Raw genomic sequence first — 25,608 nt, 5'->3', positions numbered from 1 at the left:
TGCCTCTCCTCTCTGTTTCAAGATAAATAAATAAAAATAAATCCTTTTTTTAAAACCCTAATATTCTATCATAATCATTACCCAATCTTAATTTAGCTTCCTTCATTGGTCCTACTGTTGCATGACCAAGTCCTACCTTTGACCTGTCTTAAACTAGACTTCCAAATCTGAATGAATCAAATCCTGTCTTTTCTTTTCCAAGAAATTATCAGATTCTATCAAGTTAGGATTCTCCCTTACAACTGTAAGCAATAAAATTACTTTTGTTTTATCAACAAATTGTTCTGAAGATATTTAGGGACTTGGAATTTGATATTTTTTATCAGTTCCCTTAACATTATTTCATACACATTCCAGGAAATGGAGTGTTGCTTTTGGAGGGCATTGGGTTTGATGACCCGTAGGTTCCCCTATGCAGAATGCCAAGTAAAATTAGTAGTTTCTGGAATATAATATGAATTCCAGTTTGACTGCTTAACAATGGATATTATTATTGCCTTTCTCATTCTAGCCAATTTGAAATTTTCAGGCATTGTTAAAACTTTTCTTTGAGACCAGTAAAACTCTCCATCCACCCACTCGGTTTTCTTTTCTTTTCTCTTTTTAATATTTTTTTTAAAATTATTTCACAGAAAGAGAGCGCGAGAGATATCTTCCATCCACTGGTTCACTCCCCAAATGGCCACAATGGCCAGAGCTGGGCCAGGCTGAAGCCAGGAGCCTGCAGCTTCTTCTAGGTCTCCTACACATGTGGGAATGCAGGGGCCCAATCACTGGAGTCATCTTTTGCTGCTTTCCCGGGTGAATAAGCAGGGAGCTGGATCAGAAGTGGATCAGCCAGAACACAAACTGGTGCCTATAGCTTTGCCTGCTATGCCACAATGCCGGCCCCTCATTGAATTTTCTAGTCTGTATCTGTTAGTATAGCCTTTGAGGTAGCTTTTGAGCACTATCTCCAAGAAGACAGCAACTAACCGGTTTAACAACTATTTCCGCTATGCTCAAGTCAGAATCAGAATAGTTTCTATGGATAATTTCCTTGCTTGGCTAGCAACCTCATTTTGATGTAAGATATTCTGTAAGGAAGAAGGTCCATAAATAGACTTGCTGCTACAGCTGGTGGAGGCGTCTTGCCTTGTAATTAGGTTTTCTTATACAAGAAGTTATATGATTTTGTGTGTGCACAAATGAAAGTGCACATGATGTGCGTAGGCAGGTGTGCGCCCAGCCTGTCAGTGATGCTCTGACGCTCACGCTTCAGGGAGAAAGAGATGGTTGCTTATTCAACTAGCTCAAAATTCACAGGCTATGTATTGGGGAAATATTTTCAAATGTCCTATGACTTATAAGGGAGTTTTGTCTTATAAGGAAGTAGAGCACTGGAGGAAATCTCAAGAGGTTTGAACTAGGGTCAGCCTCTACTGGGACCATAAGTGGTATGCTTGGTGCATGGTTAACACATAGTTCAAACTCATAATCTGAAAGTTTCCATTTTCTGACTTTTAATTTTCTGTATCCAAGAGAGTGTCACATACATACATCCCTTGAAACAAATTTATTTGATGATTCCAACTGCAATGCTTTTATGTTCCAGATCATTAATGGATAGCAAAGGAGGCTGGGTCATTCTTGGCTAAGAAGATAGAAATGATGAGACCAACATGGACTTTTTTTCAGTTTTTCATTGATTATTAAGTGAATATATCCTCTGTGGAAAGCAAAGTATTTTCATTACAATTTTAAAACTTGAAGATAGAGAAATTTCGTGGACATATACAGTACTAGAAATTGAATTCCTCTAAGAATCTTTAATATTGAATAGAACAATTTTATGAGGTTTTTCTGAAAAATTCAGCAAAAATATTTCAGATGTTTCACAAATGCTTGATTTTAATGTCATTTTGAAATATATGTTAACTTTTTTTAAAAAAAATTTATTTATCTGAAAGTCAGAGTTACACAGAGAGAGGAGAAGGCAGAGAGAGAAAGAGAGAGATCTTCCATCCGATAGTTCACTCCCCCAATGGCCGCAACTGTGCCAGTCCAGAGCCAGGAGCTTCTTCCAGGTCTCCTACATGGGTGCAGGGGCCCGAGCACTTGGGCCATCTTCTACTGCTTTCCCAGGCCATAGCAGAGAGCTGGATTGGAAGTGGAGCAGCCGGGACTAGAACCGGTGCCCATATGGGATGCCAGCACTTCAGGCCAGGGCGTTAAGCAGCTGCGTCACAGCGCCAGCCCCTATGTTAACTTTTTTTTTTTTTTTTTTTTGGACAGGGAGAGTTAGACTGTGAGAGAGAGAGACAGAGAGAAAGGTCGTCCTTTTTCTGTTGGTTCACCCCCTAAATGACCTCCATGGCCGGCGTGCAGCGGCCAGCACTGTGCCGATCCAAAGCCAGGAACCAGGTGCTTCCTCCTGGTCTTCCATGCAGGTGCAGGGCCCAAGAACCTAGGCCATCCTCCACTGCACTCCTGGGCCACAGCAGAGAGCTGGACTGGAAGAGGAGCAACCAGGACAGAATCCGGCACCCCGACCGGGACTAGAATCGCGGGGTGCCGGCGCCACAGGCAGAGGATTAGCCTATGAGCTGCGGCACCGGCCCCCTATGTTAACTTTTAAAAATGTGAATATACAGTAGCACATAAACTTAAACGTGTCTTATACTATCTTAATCTGTTTGTGTCGCAATAACAAAATATCATGGTCTTAGTCTATTTTCTGTTGTTGAACAGAATACTGGAAGCTGAGCAGCTTATAAAGAATAGAGATGTTTTGCTTATAGTTCTGGAGGCTGGAAGGCCCAAGGGTGTGATGGTGGCATCTGGGGAGGGGAGTCACAACATGGCAGAAGCTGACAGGGCAAGCAGACGAGTGTGCAAGAGCAAAACATGAGGAGTGGGCTTGCTTTCTGACAACTCGTCCTGTGATAGCTAATCCAGTCCCACAGGAGACACATTAATCCCTCTTTACAGCGTAATCACCATTTAAAAGGCCTACCTCCCAACACTGCTATTAATAGCAAGCAAACTTCAACATGAGTTTCAGGGGGAAAAGGGCATATTCAAACCATAGCAACCACAGACTGCAGCCTGAGTAATTTATAAATAGCAGAAATTTCTCATAGTATTGAAGGTTTGGAAGTCCAAGATTAAGGCACCAGCATATCCGGTGTCTGCTGAGGGTTCTTTCTACTTTGAAGATGGCACCAGTTATTATGTCTGCAGAGGGGAGTGAATGTCTTATCCTCACGTCGAGTAAGGCCCAAGAGCAGAAAGAGACTTTCTCTGAAATCTCTCTTTTTTTTTAAGATTTTATTTATTTATTTGACAGGTAGAGTTAAGACAGAGAGAGAGAGAGAGAGAGAGAGAGAGAGAAAGGTCTTCCTTCCGTTGGTTCACCCCCCAAATGGACACAATGGCTGGAGCTGCACCCATCCGAAGCCAGGAGCCAGGTGCTTCTTCATGGTCTCCCATGCGGTGCAGGGGCCCAAGGACCTGGGCCATCCTCCACTGCCTTCCAGGGCCACAGCAGAGAGCTGGACTGGAAGAAGAGCAACTGGGACTAGAACTGGCACCTATATGGGATGCCAGTGCCTCAGGAGAAGGATTAACCTAGTGCGCCATGGCACCGGTCCCTCTGAAATCTCTTTTATGAGAGAACTGATCCATTTACAAGGACAGAGTCCTCATGACTTAATTCTGTGAAGGCCCCACTTCTTTTATGTATATATTTATTTTATTGTGAGAGAGAGAGAGAGAGAGAGGAGAGAGAGAGAGAGAGATGGAGGGGAGTGTGGAGAGAGACTAAAACAGAGGCAAATAGAGATCTTCTATCTGCTGGCTCATTCCCCCAGATGCCCACAACAGCCAGGGCTATGCCAGGCTGAAGCTAAGAGCCTGAAACTCCATCAGGGTCTTCTACGTGGTGGCAGGAACCCAAGCATTTTTAAAAAAGATGTATTTAATGTATTTGAAAGACAGAGTTACAGAGAGAGGTAGAGCCAGAGAGAGAGAGAGGTCTTCCATTCTGTTGGTTCACTCCCCAAATGACCGCAACAGCTACAGCTGAGCTGATCCAAAGCCAGGAGCTTCTTCTGAGTCTCCCACATGGGTGCAGGGGCCCAATGGGCCATCTTCTACTGCTTTCCCAGGCCATAGCAGAGAGCTGGGTCAGAAAAGGAGCATCCAGGACTTGAACCGGTGCCCATATGGGATGCCGGCCCTGCAGGCTGGGGCTTTAACCTACTGCGCCACACACCAGCCACAGAACCCAAGCATTTGAGCCATCACCTGCTGCCTCAGGGTACGCATTAGCAGGAAGCTGGAATCAAAAGCAGAGCCAGAACTTGAATGCAAGCATTCCTGTATGGGATTTTGGCATCCAAGCAGAGTCTTAGCAGCTGTACCAGATGCCTGCCCCAAGGCCCCATCTCTTGATACTACTATAATGGGGATTAATTTAAACACATGAATTTTGGAGGCGACATGTTCAAACCATATCATGCACCAACTTTTTTTTTTTTTTTTTTTGACAGGCAGAGTGGACAGTGAGAGAGAGAGACAGAGAGAAAGGTCTTCCTTTTGCCGTTGGTTCACCCTCCAATGGCCGCCGCGGCCGGCGCGCTGCGGCCGGCGCACCGCGCTGATCCGATGGCAGGAGCCAGGAGCCAGGTGCTTCTCCTGGTCTCCCATGGGGTGCAGGGCCCAAGCACTTGGGCCATCCTCCACTGCACTCCCTGGCCACAGCAGAGAGCTGGCCTGGAAGAGGGGCAACCGGGACAGAATCCGGCGCCCCGACCGGGACTAGAACCCGGTGTGCCGGCGCCGCTAGGCAGAGGATTAGCCTAGTGAGCCGCGGCGCCGGCCCATGCACCAACTTTTAAAACAGATTTAGGGGGCCGGCACTGTGGCAAAGCGGGTAAAGCTGCCACCTGCAGTGCCAGTATCCCATATGGGCACTGGTTCGAGTCTCAGCTGTGCTCCACTTCCGATCCAGCTCTCTGCTATGGCCTGGGAAAGCAGTAGAAGATGGCCCAAGCACATGCGCCCTGCACCCATGTGGGAGACCTGGAAGAAGCTCCTGGCTCCTGGTTTTGGACTGGCCCAGCTCCAGCCATTGCAGCCATTTGGGGAGTGAACCAGCAGATGGAAGAACTCTCTCTCTCTCTCGCTGTCTTTCTCTCTCTCTCTCGCTGTCTTTCTCTCTCTCTGTGTCTCAGCCTCTCTGTAGCTCTGCCTTTCAAATAAAATAAATAAATCTTAAAAAAAAAAAACAGATTTAGATGGCTAAAGTATTGATTTATATAAAACTTGGAAAAGAGTTTCTCCTCTGACAGTCTCTGTAACTGAAGAATATCTTAAGAATGCAACAGTATAAGAGAATAAACTTGGGTTGTTGTGAGTCACTACATTTGTTGTAGTTTGTTATAAAAGGAGTTAGAAATAATACACACCCCATATCAAATATGGAGCTTCTAAGCTTGTAGCTTGCCACCGAGCTCCTAGGGTCTTGGGCCACCAGCCTCCCTACCTGAGGATTTCTATTGCATACTTCCACCTCCATACTTCTGCCTTTAGTGGAAGGTGCTTCCTTTTACCCCATCTTCCTGTCTAGAGAGGGTTTTGTGTGTGTGTGTGTGTGTGTGTGTGTGAGAGAGAGAGAGAGAGAGAGAGAGAGAGAGAGAATCAGCCTTTATTATAAGGACTGAGTTCACTGAGAGGGGTATGGTACTTATTATGTTGGGAGGCTAAAGTGGTGAACTGGGAGGGAAGTTGACTGACAGGAGTGGGCTGAGGAGAACAGGGAGTGTTAGAAGGTGAAGTGTTTGGGTGCAAGGAGAAGGACAGAGGGGGGCAAGAGCCCCAGGGGAGGGGTGGGGGAGGAAGGTGAAGGCAATAAGGGAGCCAGAAGCTTCTGAGGCCTAGGAGGAGGCAGTCTGGGGAAGGGGTAGGGCCTGGGCTTCCAGGAAGAGCCTGTTGCTCTGGACAGGCCTCCTCACTTGCAGGACCCAGTGCCGGGGCAATGACAAAGCCCAAAACCAGTAGGCAAGTGGGCAGTACAGTGATGACCACCATGCCCCTGTGTGGGTCACTCCCAACCCAATGGACTCCATGTTCTTTCAAGGAAGTGGGGACATGGGGACCTCTCTGCTGGACTCAATGAGTGTCCCCTTCTTTATCAGGTAGGAAATGTATTATTGACCTGTGAGTGGCAGAGACTTAGCTACTTGAGCCATCACTCCCTTATTCCTAGGGTCTGCATTAGAAGTGGAGCTGGGACTCAAATTCAGCGCTCTGATATGACATGAAAAAACAGCAGGAACAGAATTATTTGTCACTTGGTATGCACTGAGCTGAGTGACTATGAAGCCACCCCATTGTCCACCACACTCACCAGCTCCCTGTGCCCACTGCACAGAGTCTCTGCGAAGCTAGACTTCACCACGTTGCTGTGACTGGTTCTCCTATCAGTGTGTCATTGCCCCCTGTGAGGTGATGGGGGGCAGGCAAAGCAACTAGTTCCTCCTTCATCAAATATTCATTCCTTAAGAGACATTTATCAGGGCTGGCATTGTAGCATAGCAGGTAAAGCCTGTCACATTAGCGTCCCATATGGGCGCCAGTTTGAGACTCGACCGCTCTTCTGGTCTAGCTGTCTTTGTTATGGCCTGGGAAAGCAGCGGGAGGTGGCCCAAGTCCTTGGGCCCCTGCCAGCCACATGGAAGACCTGAAAGAAGCTCTTTGCTCCTGGCTTCAGATAGGCCTAGCTCTAGCCATTGTGGCCATTTGGGAACTGAATCAGTAGATGGAAGACCTGTCTCTCTCTCTCTCTCTCTCTCTCTCTCTCTCTCTCTCTTTCTCTCTCTGTAAACTCTGCCTTTCAAATTCATAAATAAATCTTTAAAAGAGAAATAGAGGGAAGGAGGGAGGGAAGAAGGGAGGGGGACATTTATAATTCCCCTTTCCTGGGGCCATATTGGTGGAATAATTGCAAGAGAACCTGATTAGATATTGGGAACATGACTGTGAATGGGATGATGGATGGTATGCCAAGGAAAAACAGATTAATGTTTTCTCAAAATATTACAACTAGTAGCTGATGTCTGTCTCCACCACAAGATGCAAGCTCTATGAGCTCTAGGACTGCCTTGTATATTTTCTTTATTGTTGTATCTCCAACATCTAGCATAGGGCTTATTGTCCAATAAATATGGGAAAAAAATTAAAGAATAGGGTGAGCAAGCCAATGAATCACAAGTGATTTGTGTTCCTGGCACTGGGGTCTATTGAAGGACTTTGAGCAGAGAATGGGAGCAATCAGACTTGCAGGTTATCAAACATCAAGCTATCAGGGTCAGTATAAGCAGCAGTCCCTACTAATCCAAGTAACAGTTATCAGTTACACATACTGCAGGGGGGAGATGCAGTGACATAACTATCCATATCCATAAATAGCCTCCCGAGAAGAGTGAGGAACTTTTATAAGATTTAAACTGCCCCCACCCACCAATTAGATCCCCCTCTCTACTGTCTGCTCCCTAACACTCCAGCCCTGTAATCAGCTAGACAAGCAAGACACAGGGACTCTGCGAGCATTTCAGAGATTTGGGTGGCCAGCCCACTCTGCCATGATATTTGCATTTCATACTAAATCTGTCTATAACATTACAAATTTCACACGCCTACATTTCTGTTATAACATCATAATCACCAAAAAAATGACATTTTGCTCTTCTCTTTTGCAAGTAAAATGAACATTTCCACATATAAAGAGAAGAAAAAATGTTGGTCACCTTCCTAAGTGGTTTGGGGGCTTGATTCAAGGCTGAAATTCAAAGAGGCCATTTTTTAAAAGATTTTTATTTATTTACTTGAGAGGCAGAATTACAGACAGAGAGAGGGAGAGACAGAGAGAAAGGCCTTTCATTTGCTGGTTCACTCCCCAAATGGGTGCAATAGCTAGAGCTAGGCTGATCCGAAGCCAAGAGCCAGGAGCTTTTTCCAGGGCTCCCACATGGGAGCAGGGGCCCAAGCACTTGGGCCATCTTCTACTGCTCTCCCAGGCCATAGCAGAGAGCTGGATCAGAAGAGGAGCAGCCGGGACTTGAACCGGGATGATGGCACCGCTGCAGGCAGAGGCTTAGCCCACTACACTACAGCGCCGGCCTCAAGGGGCTGTTTGTTTGTGAAGGCTTCTCAGCATACTTTTTTATTTTATTTTATTTTTTATTTTTTGACAGGCAGAGTGGACAGTGAGAGAGAGAGAGAGAGAGAGAAAGGTCTTCCTTTTGCCGTTGGTTCACCCTCCAATGGCCGCTGTGCCCGGCGCCCAGCGTACCGCGCCTATCTGAAGGCAGGAGCCAGGTACTTATCCTGGTCTCCCATGGGGTGCAGGGCCCAAGCACTTGGGCCATCCTCCACTGCACTCCCGGGCCACAGCAGAGAGCTGGCCTGGAAGAGGGGCAACCAGGACAGAATCCGGCGCCCCGACCAGGACTAGAACCCGTTGTGCCGGCGCCGCAAGGCGGAGGATTAGCCTAGTGAGCCGTGGCGCCGGCCTCTCAGCATACTTAAGTATGGCTGCAGACTTACACCTTGGGTCTCTTCATGTCAGGGAATGACTTTTATAAAAATTATTTATTTATTTATTTTACTTGGAAGGGAGGGCAAGAGAGAGAGAGAGAGATCCCCTCTGCTGGTTTGCTCCCCAAGTGTCAAGAAGCTGGGGACTGTCTGGGACTCCTGTGTGAGTGGCAGGACTACTTGAGCCATCACCCGCTGCCTCCCAGGATGTGGAGTGGAGCTGGGACTCAAACCCAGGCACTCTGACACAGCCTGAGGAAACAAGAAACCTAGGGCAGTTCTCCCCTGCAGTGAGTTACCACCTCTTCTTCACTCCTTACCCGAAGCACTTACGACAGAAGGGCAGGGTGCAGAAGCCACCTCCGTGAAGGACACTGTCGCTCCCCGTCTTCGTGGAGGAACGACACAGGACCCTGCGCTGTTCTTTCTGTCTGCTCGGCCCTCCCCGGGTTTGCTGCTGGTTCTTCCCGGGTTGGCTACTATCCCTTCCACCTCCGTGGAAGGGCAGTTCCCCCTGGCCGCATTCCCCACTTCCGCAGGGGAGCGGCACACCGCCGGCCGGCTCTCTGGGGGGCTGCACAGGTGTTCCTTCAGAAAGATGTTCCCCTTAGATGTTCCTGGTGCATGCCGTCTCTCTCCTCCTTTATAGTCCTCCTCCGCCAATCCTAACTCGGCTGCCCACACGCCGAGTACGCTGCTCTCCAATCAGGAGCAAGTCCTACAGTTTATTGGTTGAACTGGAGGCAGCTGGGTAGAAGCTGTTTTCTCCTCTCCCAGCGCCATATTGTAGGAGAGCAGATGCATAGAATAAGTCTTAATTCCAGTAACTTAGTCTAGTCCGAGCTGCTCCCCACAGATCCCCCTTTCTTTTTATTTTTTTGGCGTTGATACGCGCCTGTCTTCGGTGTCCCGCAGCACACACTCTGCTCTACTTGCTAGAGTTGCCACAGGTTCTTACAAGTCCTATCAATGAGGCAAACCGAATCCGGGTCCTCTCTTCGCCATGTTGTGAGGAGGTTTTTAGGTGCTGATGCGTGCCTGTGTTCGGTGCCCTGCAGCGCATGCTCTGCTCTGCCTGCAGGGGCTTACAAGCCCTAACAATCAGGCAAACCGAATCCAAGCCTTCTCATTGCCGATTGTGGGGGAGACTTATTAGTGTTGGTTCGTGCCTATCTTCGGTGACCTGCAGCTCATACTCTGGTCGAGCTGCTTGCTGGTGCTTACCGCCTTAATCAGGCAGACCGAATCCAAGCCTCCTAACTGTTGTATTGTGGGGAAGCCTTACTGATGTTAATTCGTGCCTGTCTTCGGTGACCTGCAGCGCATAAGCTGCTAGCCGCCGCAGGTGCTCATCGTGCTCATCGCCTCACTTAATCAGGCAGACCGAATCCAAGCTCTCACAGTGCAGTGTTGTAGGGAGGCCTTTCTATTTCTCTATTTCTCTATCTCCGGGCATTCCTATTTCTCCCATTTTACTTCTATCTTCCAGCATTCCTATTTCTCTCATTTTACTTCTAAACTTCCCACGGCTTCTCTTATCCCCGCGGTTTCCCGGCGGCGCTCGCCCCGAGGCTGCTTCTCGGCACCTCGCCCCGCAGCAGCTTCTCAGCACCTCGCCCCGCCCCGCGGCAGCTTCACGGCTCCGCGCGGCTTCCTGGCGCCTCGCCCCGCCGGCGGGTTCCCGGCTCTGCGCGCACGCTCCGCAGTCTCCACGCACTTCGCGCCCGCACCACAGCCTCGCGCCAGCCCCGCGTTCCCCATCTATTCACGCCCCGTGCTCTCTCTGCACGCGGCGGCTTCCGCGAATGTTTCCGCCACCACCGGCATTCAGTCCAAGTTCCCCGGACTAACCTGGCGAATTTCAACCTGGCGGCCCACGTCTCTGCCTCTGGTTCCAGATCTTCGCCTCTTGCTCCCCGGGGTGACTTGAAGAATTCCAAGGTGGCTTAAGTCTTCGCCTCGGCCTGCACTCGCGGCTTCATCCTCCCTAACATTTTTCTCTACCCGGTATGTTTCCTTAAGTTTTCTTCCAACAATATTCCTCTCATTTCTCCTGGCTTCTCCCCACAGTCCGTATCCGAGTCCAAGCCTCCTCCAGGTTTCACTTTCGCTTTCAGTCTCCTAGCTTCCCCGCCATAGTCCGCATCCGAGTCTATGATAGCTTTCACTTTCGCTTTCAATCCTAACTTCTTTCCCACAGTCCATATCCGAGTCTCTGCCTAGGCTTTCAATAGCTTCTTCCGGCACCTAGGCTCTTTGCTAGTCTCTCTCTCCGGTATTTTCCTGCTTCTTCCCGTTTCTTCCCTCTTAGGTTTCCTATCCGTCCTAGGTTTCCTATCCGTCCTAGGTTTCCTATCCGAGTCACGGCACCATTATGTCGCTCCCCGTCTTCGTGGAGGAACGACACAGGACCCTGCGCTGTTCTTTCTGTCTGCTCGGCCCTCCCCGGGTTTGCTGCTGGTTCTTCCCGGGTTGGCTACTATCCCTTCCACCTCCGTGGAAGGGCAGTTCCCCCTGGCCGCATTCCCCACTTCCGCAGGGGAGCGGCACACCGCCGGCCGGCTCTCTGGGGGGCTGCACAGGTGTTCCTTCAGATAGATGTTCCCCTTAGATGTTCCTGGTGCATGCCGTCTCTCTCCTCCTTTATAGTCCTCCTCCGCCAATCCTAACTCGGCTGCCCACACGCCGAGTACGCTGCTCTCCAATCAGGAGCAAGTCCTACAGTTTATTGGTTGAACTGGAGGCAGCTGGGTAGAAGCTGTTTTCTCCTCTCCCAGCGCCATATTGTAGGAGAGCAGATGCATAGAATAAGTCTTAATTCCAGTAACTTAGTCTAGTCCGAGCTGCTCCCCACAGACACACCTGGGAAACTGTGGGCCTGGAGTCCAGAACACAGAGAGCTGGAGGGCTTTGTGGCCGTGGCTCACCTCCAGAGCAGAATCACGGAACAGGCCAGAAAGGGGCTAGAAGGCAGCAAAAAAGGGCCAAATGCATTTTTTATGAAAATCAGGGACATTTGTTTCTAGCATTTGAAAAGATTTATAGTAATTGTGTGACTGTTATTTTATCTTGCCATCAGGGAATTGACATTGTAAGTGAGACAAAGAACCCAACAAACTAAAATACAGAGTCAGGGACATGAAGAACTGGCTCAGGTAACCTTTTTGACATCTTTTTCAATTTTGTAATGCTAATGCTAACCTTCAAGTTTTTTTTAAAAAAAATTACAAATTTGTTTCAGTACCTTAAGGGAGAGAACTAAATTGGAAAACTAAATCCCAATTGGAGACATATCTGACAAGAATTCAGTCTGGGGAGAGAGCCTGGTAGAAGTTGGAAAAGAGGGCAACAGGCCAAACCTGCAACCCGTACAATTCAAGGTGAATTTGTTTCAAGATTATCTTTAAGGGGCTTTGGCTTCCATCTCAACCCATAAGCCACCCCCCACCCCAAAATGAAAGTACTTATGTTGTGAGGATAATGGCAACTATTTCTCCAGAAATCACTTGAAGGTGATAAGGCAACAGTGAGAACCTGAGGCTTCCCTCTGATTCCAGAGTTTTCTCTGGTTCTTCAGGTACCAGTGGTTTAATCTAGCCTGTCTACTCCCTGCTCTTTTCCTGCACAGCCAATATTCCCCTGTCTCGGTCTGTTCAGGCTGCTACAACAAAGTACGTTAGGTGAGGTTATTATAGACAACAGAAATTTACTGGTTACAGCTCTGGAGGCTGAGCAGTCCAGGGTTAAGGTGCCAGCATACGTGGTGTCTGACAGGGGCTCACTCTCTGCTTTATAGGGGGCAACTCGCTGCTGTATGCTCACATGAAGGAAGGGGTGAACAAGCTCCCTGGGGCCTTTTTGTAAAGGGCGATAATCCCAGTCATGAGGACTGAGCCCTATGACCTCATCATCTCCCAAAGGCCCCACCTCTCACTACTACCACAGTGCAGACTGGGTTTCAAGTTATGAATCTTGGAAGGATACATCCAGGCCGGGACACCCCTGCCCCTATATCACCACTTCAAAGCCGATCCTAGGCTAAGGGAGATCAGAATGTCTATGTGATCCTTTCTCCTATGCCTGTCATCCTGCTGAATTGTCTGCAACCCCATGCCATAGCCAAATGTCAGGAAATTGGACCCATTTTTAAAATTCTGGAGCAACAGGGACATTGTAAGAGCTTAAAGGATGAAAAAGGAAGCTGAGTATGATGATTTGTTCTGAGGTTCTGCAAGGGGCAAATGTGCAGGCTTCTGTTAGGAGTTTTTCTCTAGGATCCCACTGCATGGAAATCTAGGGAAAAGGTTATCATAATTAGCTTTTGCTTAATTATATCCATAGATGGTAGTTTAAGTTAATCACGAATGAATTTCATATGGATTAGATCCCTCACACAAAATTGATGCTCAATAAATGTGTACTGAATAAACTACGTACAAACATATGCTAAGAAGATTTAAGATTATTAGTAATGACATTATGGATTTTTTTATATTTTTCAAATTCTGATATAGTGCTATATTTATAAAATACATACTTTCAAATACTATATGAATTCAAAAATATATTGTGTGGTTTTTTATTTTTGACAGGCAGAGTGGACAGTGAGAGAGAGAGACAGAGAGACAGAGAGAAAGGTCTTCCTTTTTCTGTTGGTTCACCCTCCAATGGCCGCCATGGCCGGCATGCTGTGTTGATCCGAAGCCAGGAGCCAGGTGCTTCTCCTGGTCTTCCATGCGGGTGCAGGGCCCAAGCTCTTGGGCCATCCTCCACTGTTCTCCCGAGCCAAAGCAGAGAGCTGGCCTGGAAGAGGAGCAACCGGGACAGAATCCGGCGCCCTGACGGGGACTAGAATCCAGTGTGCCAGCGCCACAGGCAGAGGATTAGCCTATTGAGCCTCAGCACCGGCCATGTTTTAAAATTATCATATAATCTAATAATTTCATGTTTGAGTCTATACACAAGAGATTTGAAAACAGGGACTTGAAGAGATAGTTGCATACTCCAGTTCATAGCAGTATCATCCACAACAGCTGCTGAAACATGGAAGCAAACCAAGTGTCCATCGATGGGTAAGTGAGTAAACACAATACGATGAAATCTTCAGTCTTAGGAAGGAAGGAAGTTCTGCACTACACTACAACATAGATAAACTTTAAGGACATTATTAGTGAAATATGCAGGTCACAAAAAGACAAATATTACTATATGATTCCACTTATATGAGGTACTCAGAATAATCACAATCACAGAGACAGAAACTGGAATGGTGATTGCTGAGGGGTAGAAGGAGGGAAGAATGAGAAGTTACTGTTAAATGGGAATAGTTTCAGTTTTACAAGACAAAGATAGTTATGGAGATGGATGGTGTTGATGGTTGTATAACAATATCAATGTACTTAATGCTGCTGAACTGCAAACTTAAGGATGTTTAAGGTGGTAAATGTTATGTATGTTTTACCACAATTTCTTAAAAATTGAGGAAACTGAAGTTTATGAAGTCAGTTGTTTTTGTCTTTTTCTGTTGTTACAACAAAATACTTGAGCCTGGTAATTTATAAAGAATGGAAGTTTATTTCGCTCATAATTCTAGAAGTTCAAGAGCACGGTAGTGGGGCCAGTGCTCTGGTGTAGTAGGTTAAGCCTCCACCTGCCCCGCCAGCATCCCTTATAGGCACCACTTTGAGTTCCAGCTACTCCACTTCTGATCTAGCTCTCTGCTGATGGCCTGGAAAAGCAGAAGATGGCCTAAGTGCTTGGGTCCCTGCACCCACGTGGGAGTTCCAGAAGAAGCTCCTTCCTGGCTCCTGGCTTCAGATCTGCCCAGTTCCAGCCATTGAAGCCATCTGAGGAGTGAACCAGCAGATGGAAGACCTCTCTCTCTCTCTCTCTACCTCTCTCTGCCTCTCAAATAAATAATTATTTAAAAAAATAAGAGCAGGCAAGCAACATCTGCTTGGCATCTGGTGAGGGCTTCTTGCTGCATCTTAACATGGCGTAGATTACAAATGGTGAGAAAGAACAACATTGCCAGAGAGAGCTCACTTTTACAAAATAAAAAAAAGTCATTCCCTTGACAGCCCATTAATCCATGAAAGGATTGATCATGCATAAGGACAAAGCCCTTATGACCCCAACACTCTCCAAAGATCCCATCTCCAAATACCATTAACATGTGAATTTGGGAATTAAGTTTCTAACACATGAAATTTGGAGACACATTCAAACTACAGCATTAATATCATTATTAAGTACTTACATATGACATCTTTTTTAATTTGGCAAAGCACTGGATCTTCATGATTTATTCTTCAAAGTAAAATTACAGAGTAAGATAAGGTTCACGTTCTCATTATTTGGCTCTCAAAGCACACAATGAGTAAAAGAGTTGCAAGGAAGATATTGTATTCCCCATCCTAGAATGTGGCCGCTGCAGCTCAAAATTCCCAGAAGATGAATACAAACATGTCAGTAATGTGCCCATATCACAAGACCGTGGTGGGGCAGAGTTAATGAGTGATTAAAGAGCTTACGAATTCTTTGTAAATACAGAGTGCTGTAGAAATGCAAAGCATCTACAACTGTAATTAGTTTTTCTAATCACTATCTCTATTCTGTGTGCAGCTGTCTCTCAAAATTCACTTTGACAGTTTAATCACCCTGTTTCAATAAATGAAGTACCTTCCCTCTTTCTCCTCTTAAGAAGCTGTCCCTCAGCCTCCCCAGCTGCTGAAACACCATCCCCTTTCTGCTCCTTGGTAATCAGCAAAGGCTGGATGCTGACACTAGTAGGAAACAAGCGGGCCTTCCCGAGCCTCGAGACTTTCAAATCCCTGACTTGCAATCTAAGGTGGGCACAGGACCTGGAGAAATACAAAGATCTTTGAAAATAGAACTCCTTGCTCTCCCCTACACAAGAAAGGAACTTTCCCTTCTTCTGAGCTGTAGCCACGCTCAGGTAACTATGGTGATGTACCAGTTTTATGAATCATTGTTTCCTTTATAGGAGAACTGGGATAAAAATGAATAAATAAATAAATAAAAAGCAAAGGCAAGATACCAAATACACATGGCCACTGTACTCACTGACACCTAAAAAAACTAACAGCAAAACATCTACACAAACTTCCCTTATCACCAGTTTCAATCAGCACGGTTCACATAAACACAGGTGCCCAGCTTGATCCATCCCTTTAGCACAGGCAGGAGAGGGAGGAGCCACAGGAACCAGCATGGCTGGGTTTTGGCTTTGAAGGTACAGAATCCTGAAATAGGAGTGAGTCAGCCCCAGGAGATTGATTTTCACACTAGAGGACCTTACAGGATTGTGTGACAAGGGAAAGACCATAGGAAAACAGTGACTTTTATCATATTTTAGGTTTCTGATCTGTGAAATAAAATTGAATGAAACATTTATATAAAGTATTTACCAATGAAATACACACAATAAGAGCTGAATACATGTAGCCAACATGATGATAAATTCAACATATATTAATTGTCTGCTTCCTGTGTGGTGTTGGCCTAGGTGTAAGGGACACAGCAATGAACAAATCAAAATCCCTGCTCTCACAGACCTTATATTTTAGATGGTGGAGAGTGGACACATAATACACAGGTAAAACTATATTATATGTCAGACTCTGAAAATATTATAAGATGGGGTAAGAAAAGAAAGAACAAAGAGATGACTGTTTTAGGTCAAGTAGTCAGGGAAGGTCTTTTTTTAAAAAAAATTATTTATTTATTTTGAAAGGTAGAGCTGCAGAGAGAGAGAGGGAGAGAGAGAGATCCTCCATCCACTGGTTCACTCCCAAAATGGCCTCAGTGGTTCATGGCTGGGCCAATCCGAGGCCAGGAACCAGGAGCTTCTTCTGGATCTCCCACATGGGTGCAGGGGCTCAAGCACTTGGACCATCCTCCACTGCTTTCCCAGGTGCATCAGCAGGGAGCTGGATAGGAAGAGGAGCAGCCAGGACTTGAACTGGTGCCCACATGGGATGCCAGTACAGCAGGATACCAGCTATGCCACAGCGCCAGCCCCAGGAAGCTCTTTTTGAGGAGGTGATATTTGAACAGAGACCTGAGTGAAGTGAGGGAGAGAGCAATGCCAGTATCTCTGGCAAAAGAAGAGCAGCAGCTACAGCAATTGCAGAAGCCTCAAGACAGGAGCAAGAACGGCAAGTCCGGTTTGAATTGGCGCGTGTCTTGAAGAAAAGAGAAAGTTGTAGGAGCAGATTTTGGAATTGTATCAGGGGTCAGTAATATAAGGACCTTTAGGCCAAGGTTGAACTTTGAATTGACTTTGCACTTTAAATGGGATGTAAAACCACTAGATGATTGAGTGAGGTTATAACATGATCATATTTATGTTTTAAAAGGGCTCCTCTGGTTCAGAAGACCCTTTGATCACTGACTCTGGGATCAAGAGCGAAGGGAGGACAGAACTTCATGTGAACAACTGCAGATGGCTTGGACTCCAGTGCTTGCAGAGGTGTTTCCAAGGAGTGACAAGCTGATAGAACTTGCTGATGGAGTAGAAGTGGTGTACAAGAGAAAAGAGACATCCGCCATAGCATCAAAGATTTCGGGCTGAACAACTGGGAGAAAGGAGATACTGCTTACTGAGATGGGGAACTGTGAAGAATAGTAGAAGCGTTTGGTTCTAGAGTATTAAATTTGAGATATCTGGTTGACATCCAAGTAGAAATACTGATTAGGTATCGTTGCAAATATCTGTGTTGAACTCAAAGGAGGGGTTGGTTCTGAAAAAATAAATTTGAGTCCTCAGTATATGGATGGTAGATGAGATCACGTAGGGTGTGAACACAGATTAAGAAGAGGACTGAGGCCTAAACCCTGGGGAACTGCCTTATTTGGAGACTAGAAAGATGACAGGGACAGTTAATGGTAAAGAAAGAAAACTAGGAAAATATGGTGTCTCAGAGCCTTGTTAAGAATATTTTTAAGATAAAAGGGAGTGGGGGGGCCGGCGCTGTGGTGCAGCATGTTAACGCCTTGGCCTGAAGCACTGGCATCCCATATGGGTGCCGGTTTGAGACCCGGCAACTCCACTTCCGATCCAGCTCTCTGCTATGGCCTGGGAAAGCAGTAGAAGATGGCCCAAGCACCTTGGGCCCCTGCACCCGCGTGGGAGACCCGGAAGAAGCTCCTGGTTCCTGGTTTCGGATTGTCACTCCTCCGTGAGCGGAGGAGCAGCACCGGACTGGATGCTGTTTTCTTTCCCCAGTCCTTCCCGGATTTGCTGCCGCTCCCCCGCTTTTGTGAAGGAGCGGCACCAGCGAGTTCTCCGGCTGACTCTCTCAGAGGGCCCCCGCATGTTGTCTCTCTCCCCCTTTTATAGTCCTCTCCCACCAATCCGTGCTCCACTGCCCGCCTGCTGAGCACTCCGCTTTCCTCCAATCAGAGGTTGGATCAGGAATCAGCTAATTGACCAAACAGCTGTGTAAGATTTGTTTACTCCCTCTCAGCGCCATATGGTGGGAGATCAGACGCATAGAGTTACTTTCAGTCCACAGTCTCAGTATTTATTTGTCTCCCAGGCACCCCGCCATGTTGCGAGAGACAGACCCTGCTCCCCACATCGGATCAGCACAGCTCCAGCCATTGTGGCCAGTTGGGGAGTGAACCAGCAGATGGAAGACCTCTCTCCCTCTCCTTCCCCCTCCCTCTCCCCTCTCCTCCCCCTCCCCCTCCCTCTCCCTTTCTTTCCCTCTCCTTCCCTCTCCCTCTCCCCTTCTCCCTCCCCTTCTCTCTCTCCCTCTGCCTCTCCTCTCTCCGTTTAACTCTGACTTCAAAATAAGTAAACCTTTTAAAAAAAGATAAAAGGGAGTAGGCATCTGTGTTAATGTGGCTCAGCATGTAAGATGGAGACTGAATTGGAAGTTGGATTTTATAACCTGAAGACCATCTGGGGGCCTATCCAAGAGCATTGTCAGCCAAATGGTTGGAGGTGAAGGTTTAGGTTCTCTAGCAAATGGGAGGAGAGGCAATAAAGACAGCTGGATAGACAAAGAGTTTTTCTCTAAAGAGATAGCATAACTGAGAAAAGACCCATAAACTGAGAGGCATGACAGAATAAAAGTATTTTTGCTTTGTCTTATTTAGGAGGGTGTTTTACAGCATGTTTGTGTGCTGAGGGAATATCGGAATGATCCAGTAGAGATTAGATGGTGAGAGTCTTTGCAGTTAGATAAAGATATGGACACAGCAGTGGCACCTCACTGTTGGTAGACAGGTAGAGTCTCGGCAGTAGGATGAGGTGATTCCCTGGTGAAACGTGTAGGGAATATAGTGGTCCCTAAAATGGAAAACCAAAGCAGAAACAAGAAAGCAAACTACCTGGCCTTATTTGATGAACAGTGTAGTGTGGCTGTGCTCAAATGGTTTCCACTCAAGGGAGGTAGACTGAGTACCAGGAAGAACCAGTGGAAGGTTACCCAGGGATGAGAATCCTGCAAGATCTTAAGAAACAATCTCCAACTTGGATGCCGTATTTTTTATATGAATTTTACTCTGTATTTACTTCCCACTGTTATCTCAAAATACTTACTAATGTCTCATCCAGATATTCTAATCTATCTCAGCTATGCTTTGGAGACTCTAGCAAGTGCTCTGTGTCCACAGGAGCAGCAGAATGTCAACGGGCAGCAGCTTCCCCGAGAGAAGAAAACTGTGGCCAGGGAAGGTGAGTTATTGCCTGTAGAACAGGGACTGGACCACAAATTCCAAGCAGTCTTGGCTTCTCATTCCGGTGCTATTCCAAGAGAATCTGCATTTTATGTGATTAAGAAAGGTATGACATCCTTTAAAAATCATAAAATATTTTTATTAAAGCCTTAAAATAATTGTATTCTCTAAAATCATACGCAATTTCCATTATAATTCTAAGAAGATAATGGGTAGACTAGTGCATTCTCTCTGTTATGAAACAAACCTCAAAACTGTCAGAAATTCACCCTGGAAGATGACTTTCCAGGCAGGAGGGGAAGCTTGCTCAAGCAGCCCTCACACTCTTCCCTGATACTCTCCTATTCCTTTGGAACTCCTTTGGCTTAAGAACCCAGGGATATGCTCTTCTTTCACATTGTGTCAAAAGTATAGCTAAAAACTCCTTGTGCCTTTGTGAAGTGGAAATGAGATGGATTATCTGAAAGCCTGTCCGAGAAAGGTTTCAGTTCTGGGTCAGATAGGTGAAGTACGTCCCACCCAGTCCCTTCCACAGGTACTTAGAGGACTCTGAAAAATAAGTAGCAGCAGGTGTATTGGGATAAAGACTAAGAGACTAAGGAGCAAACAGATAGAATCTGAAGAAACAAACAAAAAAGACCTGAGAAAGGGAAAAAAATAGTCAAGAATAGCCTGAGCACCTAGGCATTGGTAACCAGATGATCCTGCATTTAAACCTTAACTCTGCCGTTTAACTACCTGTACTCCTATAACCTTGGGTAAGGATCTTGATCTTTCTGAACCATAATTTCAGCATCTGTAATGGATAAATTAATTCCTTCCTCCTTGGGTTACTTTGAGGATTAAATGAAATGCTTAGCAACAACCAGCACATATAAGAACTTAAAACATGTATTTGCTGTCATAATTATTATAACTGATCCCTAGCCTGTCTCAGTATAAGGAAATTATCTCATTCTCTTACTACTTATAAACCACCTTCTGCATACCCTCCTGATACCTTCATGGTTCCAGACCTATTGAGACATCCCCTTTTTGTTATTCACTCAGAGTTCCAATTTCTGGTCTAGAAGAAAGTTATTTCCCCCAGGTGATTCTCCCTAAGTGGTCAACACTATTCACTGGGCAAGATTTCATTTTCCACCTTTTACACACAAACATGAAATTACCCTTTTATAGAGCTATGGGGAAAATCATAAATTGATACAATAGGAGCCTCTGCATTACTTACCAAGTAGTACACTCTTACGTGGGGAATCACCCTTTGATAATATGTGAAAGTATGGCAAAATATTAAAAAGTACATAAAAGTGACATTACCTTTGTTATGTGATGAAATTGGTGATTGAAAAAGTTTCATTTAGTTAAAGAACTCAGAAGGACTAATTTTACAGAGACAAGACAAAGAAGCCGATCTTGAGTTCCACACAAGCAAATAAGAGGTAATGAAGATCTAGCTAAAGTGATGGCATTTGTAATGGACAGGAAGAAGATGATAAACATTAAGAAGGAAAAAACTCATTGGAATTTATTAATTAATATTCTCTAATAGCTGAGACAGAAAAATGAAATGATGAAATCTAAGATTTCAGAAGCCTAAGAATGAAGATGGTCCATTCAGAAACTAGAATGGGCATCTGTTTTTGGAGTCTGTCTGTCATTCCACTCTTCTACTAACAGTAGCTCTCTCTGGGAGAGCCTCCCTCCCCCCAATATGGTTCTCATTGGGCTATAAATTATAGTACCCCACTTCCTGGTCATGGGGTGGGCATGAGATTAGGCCTAGACAGTCATAGAGCTCCATCCTTCTGGCTGGCCACAGTGTGTATGCCAGCACTGGACCCATGATCCAGGTCATTCCAATCATCAACGTCTCCTCAGATTGTGTTCTCTGGCCAAGAATCTTTTACACATTTGCTTCATAGCAAGGGAATTCCATTCTGATCTGAACCTGCACTCATTATGTTTCCAGAAGTACTCTGCAGTGATTTTTCATGTGAAAAAAATGCTACAAAATTCTTTCTGCATCCCAATCTAACTGGAGAAAAACAAAATGATATTTATAGATGTTCAAGCCCTCCCAAAATGAAACTTATTTCTGGGTTAGATATGTCTGGTGTTTTCTGAGGTCATATGATTTGGTAAATCCAACTTAAAATCTGCAAAAGCTTCTTGGGGAATCAAGAAGCTCCCTTATATGGACAGACTTTTTTTTTTTTTCATCTCAACTGCTAAGAAGGCTGACCCTCCAACTGTCCTCTCTGCTATGGCTGCCCACTAGAAAACTTCAAAGCTTATCCTGAGTTTGGCTAACTTTGACTTTTACTGACTACTCTAGAAATGCTCCTTCTCAGTGGCCTTTCTACTGTCAGAATTCCAGAGACTCTGATTCAATGCAAACAAATCCTTGCTCTCCCATCCACTTGTCCACTCTCTCACTGTGCATCCCACGCCCTAGCAGTGGCCTATCTAAAAACATTTTCTGTTATTCAAATGTAAACCCTATAGAGAACACAGATGCATCTCCAGGGACAAAAGAGGCCCCTGCAGAATTTGGAGTATGCTCAGCTTGCCAGTCAAGAACTTCATTCCAGGGGCAGGCAACTGGCGCAGAGGCTAAGAGGCCCACATCCTCTATGGGATGAAGTGCCTCGCCTTGAGTCTGGCCTTCACTTCTGATCACACATTCTGGAAGACAGCTGGTCAAGGCTCAAGCACTTGGGTCTCTACACCCATGTGGGAAACCTGGATGGAGACCCAGGTTTCTAGCTTTGGCATGGTTACTACAGGTATTTGAAGAGTGAACCAGCTGATGGAAAAATCTCTTTCTGCTTTTCAAAAAAGAAAAAGGAAAAGAAAGGCAGGAAGTCAGGAAGGCAGGCAAGCTTCTTTAAAAAAAAAAAAAAAAAGAACTACATTCCAGGAGGTGACCAGAATTAGCATCAATTCAGGCATCTACGTGGATGTCTTTTAATGATTTCTTGTCAAAAAATACCCTAAAGAAAATTGGAGCAAAGAGCAGACATTTTGGGACATTTATTATATTCCACATGAATACTTTCTGGTGTAGCTGGAAGTACTGGATCAAAGTCTAATTTCTTTAGTGCAGAAGCCCATAATTTGCTGAATTCTAAAAGGAAAGAAAAAAAGCAGCAGTTTACTGCTTGAACTCAATTTTCTGATTCTGTTAAAAGGCCATGGTGAGGTGAGAGAAAAGCAAAGGAGTGCGGCAGAGAGTGTGATAATGGGGTGAAGACTTGGGAAGGAGGGATCTGTTTCCTTGGAAATTCAGCGACTTGGCAACATAGAGCATGACTGGTTCTGCTCTTCTACTGGGCGCGTGGAGCAGGCCTTACAACCTCATCAGACTGCCCAGCATTTTAAGAACCTTCCTCAAAGACAATACTTTAGGATGGGAGCGGTGGCCAGGATGTCACTCCCAACAGGAAAAGGCACGTTTTACATCCTCCCTTGTCCCGTAAGGACCAGCTCCTTACAATAGACTCTTAAGCACTAAAGCAAGATACGGCTTTTTGGACTGTGGAAGCACATTCTACATAATCTAAGACAAGAATATAAAGCATTTATATGCACTCTCTTGATAAAATTATCCTAAGCTTAGAACATACATTATATAAAAAAAAAAAGAGAGAGAGAACATACATTATTCACATAACTGCCAGAAGAAATCACTCAGGTTTTTTATTCAAATGCTGTGTGTGTGTGTGTGTGTGTGTGTGTGACAGAGAGAGAGGGAGAGAGAGGCACTTTTGTTTTTCCCCTGGGCTGTTAAACTGGGACAACATAATCCTGAAACTATGACCAACCATAATTTAACTCTCTCAGTTTTGGAAAACTCAAGCTCAGTAGGAGTGAAATGTGCCATAAAGACACCCAAGATTGGAGAGCAATGACATTTTTAAAGTGATAGAATTCAACTCTGCCCTGGAATTCCAATTTGCTGTTACACAGGGATCAATATTCGTACCAGTACCATACTGACCTAATTACTGTTGCTTTGTGGTAACGTCTGAAATTAGGAAGTGTGAGTCCTACTTTATACTTTTGCAAGATCGTTGTAGCTACCTAGGTAAATATCTAGAATTTCTTGTAGTTCCATATGAGTTTTAGAAACAGTATGTACATTTCTATAAAAAAGTCAGCAGGGATGGGAAGCCATAACATGGTGGCAAAAAACTATCTAAATGAAAGATCCTGGTGAACAAGACCCCAGCAGAAGGAACAGGCCATCAAGGAGGGAGGCGCCTTTCTCTGAAGGGAGGAAGGAACCCCCACTGTGATACGGCCTTGACTAAACAAGTTCAGAGTTGGTGAACTCAAGGGGCTTCCATAGCCAAGAGTCTTGGGTGATTGCTGACATCATAAATAAGAGTGCCAATTGTTAAATCAACAATGGGAGTCACTGAGTACAGGCTCCCCACGTAGGATCTCTGTCCTTAATGTGTTTTACTATGAAACTTAAAAACAACACTACTAGTCGAACAATGCCCTATACCTTGTGCAGTTGTGTGAGTGCAGCCTGTTAAAATCCTTGCTTAGTGTATACTAAGTTGATCTTCTGCATATGAAGGTAATTGAAAATGAAACTCAGGCCGGAGCTGCGGCTCACTAGGCTAATCCTCCGCCTTGTGGCACCGGCACACCGGGTTCTAGTCCCGGTCAGGGCGCCGGATTCTGTCCCGGTTGCCCCTCTTCCAGGCCAGCTCTCTGCTGTGGCCCGGGAGTGCAGTGGAGGATGGCCCAAGTGCTTGGGCCCTGCACCCCATGGGAGACCAGGAGAAGCACCTGGCTCCTGCCATCGGATCAGCGCGGTGCGCCGGCCACAGCGCGCTGGCCGCGGCGGCCATTGGAGGGTGAATCAACGGCAAAGGAAGACCTTTCTCTCTGTCTCTTTCTCTCACTGTCCACTCTGCCTGTCAAAAAAAATAAAAATAAAAAAATGAAAAAAAAGAAAATGAAACTCGATGAAGGGCGGGATGGGAGAGGGAGTGGGAGAGGGGAGGGCCACGGGAGGGAGGGAGGTTGGGGGAGGGGGAGCCACAACAATACAAAAGTTGCACTTTGTAAATTCACATTTATTAAATTAAAAAAAATAAATAATAAAAAAAGAAGTCAGCAGGGACTGTGATGGGGATTGATTGCATTGAATCTGCTGATCAATTTGGAAAACACTGACATCTTAACAATATGAAGTCTTCTGATTCCCCCATCAGCTTTTTAAAAATCTTTCATTAGGTCTTCTTCAATTTCTTTCAATAATGATTTGTAATTTTCAGAGAATAAACTTTGTACTTCTTTTGCAAAAATTTACTTCTAAGTATTTTATCTTTTTTAATACTACATAAATGAAATTTTTAAAAAATATATATTCATTTTGGGGCCTGCACTGTGGCATAGCAGGTAAAGCTGCCGCCTGCAGTGCCGGCATCTCATATGGGCGCTGGTTCGAGACCTGGCTGCTGCACTTCCAATCCAGCTCTCTGCTATGGCCTGGGAAAGCAGTAGAAGATGGCCCAAGTCCTTGGGACCCTGCACCCTTGTGGGAAGACCCAGAGGAAGTTCCTGGCTCCTGGCTTCAGACTGGCTCAGCTCTGGCCATTGTGGCCAATTGGGGAGTGAACCATTGGATGGAAGATCTCTCTCTCTCTCTCTCTCTCTCTACCTCTCCTTCTCTCTGTGTGTAACTCTTTCAAATAAATAAATATTTTAAAAATTCCATTTTGGATTATCCATTGCAAATGTATAGAAATAAAATTGATTTTAGCATATTTATCATATCTTGCAGCCTTGCTAAACTTGTTTATTCTAATATTTTTAGTAGATTTCTTAGTATTTTTATGTATAAGGTCATGTCATCTGCGAATCTTTATAATCTAGATGCCATTTTTTTTTTAATTTGGGAGACAGAGGCAGAAAGGCAAAGACACACACACACACACACACACACACATCCCATCTGTTAGTTCACTCTCCAAATGACCACAATAAATAGGACTGGGCAGGACTCGGCCACTTGAATCATTACCTGCTACCTCCCAGGGCCTGTATTGGCAGGAAGCTGGAATCAGGAGCTGGGGACAGGAATCAAATCCTTACACCTGGCGCCATATATATATATATATGTATGTATATATATAAAGCTGTAATAAAATACACAAAGCATAGAATTTACCATTTTAATCATGGTTAAATTCAGTGAAATGTGCATAGCTCAGTGGCATTAAGTGCATTCACATCGTTGTACCACCAGCATCCGTATCTAGAACTTTATCATCAACCCAAACTGGAAACAATTAT

At 45.4% G+C, this 25,608-nt stretch overlaps 1 long non-coding RNA gene across 13 annotated transcripts in view; it reads left to right on the top strand.

The window, feature by feature from the left end:
- The window catches only part of LOC138844625 (uncharacterized), a 39,214-nt gene that overhangs the window by 7,804 nt on the left and 5,802 nt on the right, over positions 1 to 25,608 (top strand). For 4 of the 13 annotated variants that reach the window (XR_016210645.1, XR_016210643.1, XR_011380739.2 and 1 more), the window contains exons 3-5: positions 11,660 to 11,735; positions 11,822 to 11,960; positions 16,962 to 19,288. This is a non-coding gene — a long non-coding RNA (uncharacterized LOC138844625). Of the gene's footprint in view, positions 1 to 11,659; positions 11,736 to 11,821; positions 11,961 to 13,172; positions 13,321 to 16,961; positions 19,289 to 24,787; positions 25,028 to 25,608 lie in introns of those variants that run through there. The other 9 variants (XR_016210650.1, XR_016210653.1, XR_016210655.1 and 6 more) reach the window with 7 other exon arrangements.

The sequence above is a fragment of the Oryctolagus cuniculus genome, chromosome 1, assembly GCF_051225735.1.
Source record: "Oryctolagus cuniculus isolate XC-2025 breed Fujian yellow rabbit chromosome 1, ASM5122573v1, whole genome shotgun sequence".
NCBI lineage: Eukaryota > Metazoa > Chordata > Mammalia > Lagomorpha > Leporidae > Oryctolagus > Oryctolagus cuniculus.
This window is presented reverse-complemented; position numbering and strand designations above follow the sequence as displayed.